Source organism: Nerophis ophidion, linkage group LG01 (genome assembly GCF_033978795.1).
Source record: "Nerophis ophidion isolate RoL-2023_Sa linkage group LG01, RoL_Noph_v1.0, whole genome shotgun sequence".
Classification (NCBI taxonomy): Eukaryota; Metazoa; Chordata; class Actinopteri; order Syngnathiformes; family Syngnathidae; genus Nerophis; species Nerophis ophidion.
In genome coordinates, this window is record NC_084611.1 from 86,542,602 (window position 1) to 86,547,601 (window position 5,000).

General features: G+C 33.4%; 1 pseudogene; it reads right to left on the bottom strand.

The window, feature by feature from the left end:
- Positions 1 to 1,512: 1,512 nt before the first annotated feature.
- LOC133561170 (ras-related C3 botulinum toxin substrate 2-like) overlaps positions 1,513 to 5,000 on the bottom strand; it is a 17,358-nt pseudogene continuing 13,870 nt past the window's right edge.

The window sequence follows — 5,000 nt, forward strand, 5'->3', positions numbered from 1 at the left end:
GAAAAAACAGACAAAACTGCCTCTAACTCCCAGTAGGAATGTTGTAGACACATGAAAACAAAAACCTCTATGTAGGTATCACTTAGACCTATATTTCATACACTGACAACCCCCAGCTAAAATCAACAGGAAGTTTGCAATTCCCCCTTCAACACAAAAGATGGCTATAAATACTTGGTCCCGGCGATCACTGCTTGCATCTTTATTTATTATTATTATGCAAAATTCAGCTACTTCCTAGTTAGTCTGTGCAGTGCTGCCATCTATTGTCTTGAAGTTTAACTGCATTGCAAATGAGAACACACATGGACAGCGCAGTTATCTAAATCCGCTCATTTTTAAATGTTACATCAAAAAATGTTTAGAATTATTTTATTTATTACATTTTAATTTAATTTAGTATTATTTTCCCTTTAGGAGGGAAGAGTCTACCCGATTCTCAGGGGGTCCAAAATACATGAGAGGTGACTTTTTCAAGTTCGAACAATAACAATATCAGAGCTGGGGAAAGGACCGAGCTGTCTAAAGTTGGTGTTGGTGGTGTTCTTGTATTTTAATTTTTATTTTTTTACTGCACCTTAAGCATGCATGCACATGTTTTATTAAAAGATGCCGTTGCATAATTTAGTCCTCACTCAAGCGGCAGGTGGTGGCGTTTCGTGTTTTTGAATGACACCGCCGGGAAGTGAACGATTTGCTTTAATTTATTGATACGGAAACACAAATGCGGGTGAAAAGTCATCAATTATTGACAAAGACAAAATGAAAAAATGTTTCACTTTAGGTTTTTTTTGGGGGGGGGGGGTGAGTGGGGGGGGTTATTTTTTAAGCACATCGATGCAGCCTGGCAAGGAAATGTTTTTGTAACTCTACGGGGCGCAACGAGCCAAAAGTAAAAAGGTACTATGCTAACAATAACATTCTTACAGTTTGCATTTGTGACACACCAAACTATAAACTAAGAAATACAATTTGAATTAGCTACAAAAAAGCGAAAATGCTAATGTTATCAAGATAAAATGCTAACTGTAAAATGCGTAAAGGTGTAAAATATATTACTCTGAGGTGTGTAGCTTTTAAATGCTACAGTAGCATGCGAACATTAGCGTACATCAAGTACCAAAATATGACTTAAGTTGTGTGTAAACATAAAAGTCAAAAGGTGTTTCCCAAATTTGATACATATTCACTGTGGCAAAAAGTTTGAGCAACACAAGCCACAAGAAAAAGGTACTATGCTGTCAACAACATTCTTTCAGTTTGCATTAGTGAAATACCAAAATATAAACAAAGAAATACCGTTTGAATTAGTTAAAAAAAAAAATCGAGAATGCTAATGTTAGCAAGCTAAAATGGCTAACTGTAAAATGCGTAAAGTTCTAAGATATATTACTCTGAGGTGTGTACCTGAAAATGTCTTTAAAATGCTACAGTAGCATGCGAATGTTAGCATCCTTCAAGTACCAAAATATGACTAAAGTTGTGTGTAAACCTATAAAAGTCAAAAAGTGGTTTCCCAAATTTGATACATATTTATTGTGGCAAAAGTATGAGCAAAACAAGCCAAAAGAAGAAGGTACGATGCTAACAATAACATTCTAACAGTTTCCATTAGTGACATACCAAAATATAAACAAAGAAATACCATTTGAATTTGTTAAAGAAAAGATTGAGTATGCTAATGTTAGCAAGCTAAAATGCTAACTGTAAAATGCGTAAAGGTCTAAAATATATTACTCTGAGGTGTGTAGCAGAAAAAAATATTTTAAATGCTATAGTAGCATGCAAACATTAGCATGCATCAAGTATCAAAATATGACTTAAACTTTGTGTAAACCTATACAAGTCGATAGGTGGTTTCCCAAATTTGATACATATTTATTTTGCCAAAAGGTATGAGTAAAACGAGCCAAAAGAAACAAGGTACTATGCTGACAATAACATTATTACAGTTTGCATTAGTGAAATACCAAAATATAAACAAAGAAATACCATTTCAATTAGCCAAAAGAAAAAAAAAGAAGCTAAAATGCTAATGTTAGCAAGCTAAATGCTAACTGTAAAATGTGTAAAGTTCTAAGATATATTACTATGAGTTGTGTACCTAAAAAAAATCTTTAAAATGCTACAATAGTATGCGAAGGTTAGCACCAAAATATAAACAAAGAAATACCATTTGAATGTGTTAAAAAAGAAAATTGAGAATGCTGATGTTAGCAAGCTAAAATGCGCAAAGGTCTAAAATATATTACTCTGAGGTGTGTACCTGAAAAATGTCTTTAAAATGCTAGAGTAGCATGCAAATGTTAGCATGCATCAAGTACCAAAATATGACTTAAGTTGTGTGTAAACCTATACAAGTCAGGGTTTCCCAAATTTGATACATATTTATTGTGGCAAAAAGAATGAGCAGAACGAGCCAAAAGAAAAAAGGTACTATGCTAACAATAACATTCTTACAGTTTGCATTAGTGACACACCAAACTATAAACTAAGAAACACAATTTGAATTAGTTAAAAAAAAAATTGAGAATGCTAATGTTAGCAAGCGAAAATGCTAACTGTAAAATGCGTAAAGTTCTAAGATATATTACTCTGAGGTGTGTACCTGGAAAATTGTCTTTAAAATGCTACAGTAGCATGCAAACGTTAGCATGTATCAAGTACCAAAATATGACTTAAGTTGTGTGTAAACCTAAAAAAGTCAAAAGGTGGTTCCCCAAATTTGATACATATTTATTGTGACAAACGTATGAGCAAAACAAGCCAAAAGAAGAAGGTACGATGCTAACAATAACATTCTTACAGTTTGAATTAGTGACATACCAAAATATAAACAAAGAAATACCATTTGAATTTGTTAAAGAAAAGATTGAGTATGCTAACGTTAGCAAGCTAAAATGCTAACTGTAAAATGTGTAATGGTCTAAAATATATTACTCTGAGGTGTGTAGCTGAAAAATTATTTAAAATGCTATAGTAGCATGCAAACATTAGCATACATCAAGTACCAAAATATGACTTAAACTGTGTGTAAACCTATACAAGTCGATAGGTGATTTCCCAAATTTGATACATATTTATGTTGGCAAAAGGTATGAGTAAAACGAGCCAAAAGAAACAAAGTACTATGCTAACAATAACATTATTACAGTTTGCATTTGTGAAATACCAACATATAAGCAAAGAAATACCATTTCAATTAGCCAAAAGAAAAAAAAAGCTAAAATGCTAACTTTAAAATGTGTAAATGTTCTAAGATATATTACTCTGAGGTGTGTACCTGAAAAATGTCTTTAAAATGCTACAGTAGCATGCGAACGTTAACATGCATCGAGTACCAAAATATAACTAAAGTTGTGTGTAAACCTATAAAAGTCAAAAAGTGGTTTCCCAAATTTGATACATATTTATTGTGGCAAAAGTATGAGCAAAACAAGCCAAAAGAAGAAGGTACGATGCTAACAATAACATTCTAACAGTTTCCATTAGTGACATACCAAAATATAAACAAAGAAATACCATTTGAATTTGTTAAAGAAATTATTGAGTATGCTAATGTTAACAGGCTAAAATGCTAACTGTGAAATGCGTAATGGTCTAAAATATATTACTCTGAGGTGGGTAGCTGAAAAATTATTTAAAATGCTATAGTAGCATGCAAACATTAGCATGCATCAAGTACCAAAATATGACTTAAACTTTGTGTAAACCTATACAAGTCGAGAGGTGGTTTCCCAAATTTGATACATATTTATTTTGGCAAAAGGTATGAGTAAAACAAGCCAAAAGAAACAAGGTACTATGCTGACAATAACATTATTACAGTTTGCATTAGTGAAATACCAAAATATAAACAAAGAAATACAATTTCTATTAGCCAAAAGAAAAAAAAAGCTAAAATGCTAATGTTAGCAAGCTAAAATGCTAACTGTAAAATGTGTAAAGTTCTAAGATATATTACTCTGAGTTGTGTACCTGAAAAATTTCTTTAAAATGCTACAGTAGTATGCGAACGTTGGCACCAAAATATGACTTAAGTTGTGTGTGAACTTAAACAAGTCGAAAAGTGGTTTCCCAATTTTTGATACATATTTATTTTGGCAAAAAGTATGAGCAAAACGAGCGAAAAGAAAAAGGTACTATGCTAACAACAACATTCTTGCAGTTTGCATTTGTGACATAGCTAAAAAAAAAACGAAAAGCTAAAATACTAATGTTAGCAAGCTAAAATACGTAAAGTATAAATTATATTACTCTTAGGTGTGTACCTGAAAAGATTTTTTAAAATGCTACAGCAGCATGCAAAATTTAGCAATATGACTAAGGTGTGTAAACCTATAAAATTTGCTAAAAGAAAAAGAAGATGCTTGCCTACTAACATGCTAACAGGTATCATATGTCAAGTGACTGCAACATTAGCAAAGCAGTTAGCATGCTAACACAAAAAATGCTAACGCTGTTTAAAAATGAGCTACGGGCTATACATTGGACCCCCCCCCCCCGGTGTGAACGCTTCACTGACGTAGGGCTTATCACTTTTCCCATGGCGGCGATAATTAGGGCAATTAATCAACTAGCCGCCGGTCGTTAGCGACGGAAGTTGGCAACGCAAACGCGCGACGACCTGCTAAGCTCGTTTATCTCACTTCTCATGACGATGACAACGCTGATGAAGCTCAGGAAGGATCTCATGCCAGGAAAAAACTAAACACTGCAAGCTTTTTGTGTTGTTTTAATCACAACAAACTACACATGTTTGTCAAACACGTTAGCTAGCTTCCATTGTTAGCATGTCTGTCTAAGCTTAGTTGATGACTTTTACGTTTGTTCACAAATTTTAAGTGGATAAGGGTTGGTAAAAGTCAAGTTAAGTTTCTAACGCAGATGCTTAAGTACTTCACACAAATGGAACATTCCGTGGCGTTCACAGAGGTGGAGCTAATTAGAAAAACATGTTGTGTAGGATTCCAGCGGACGTCACATTTGCTAACCTAGCT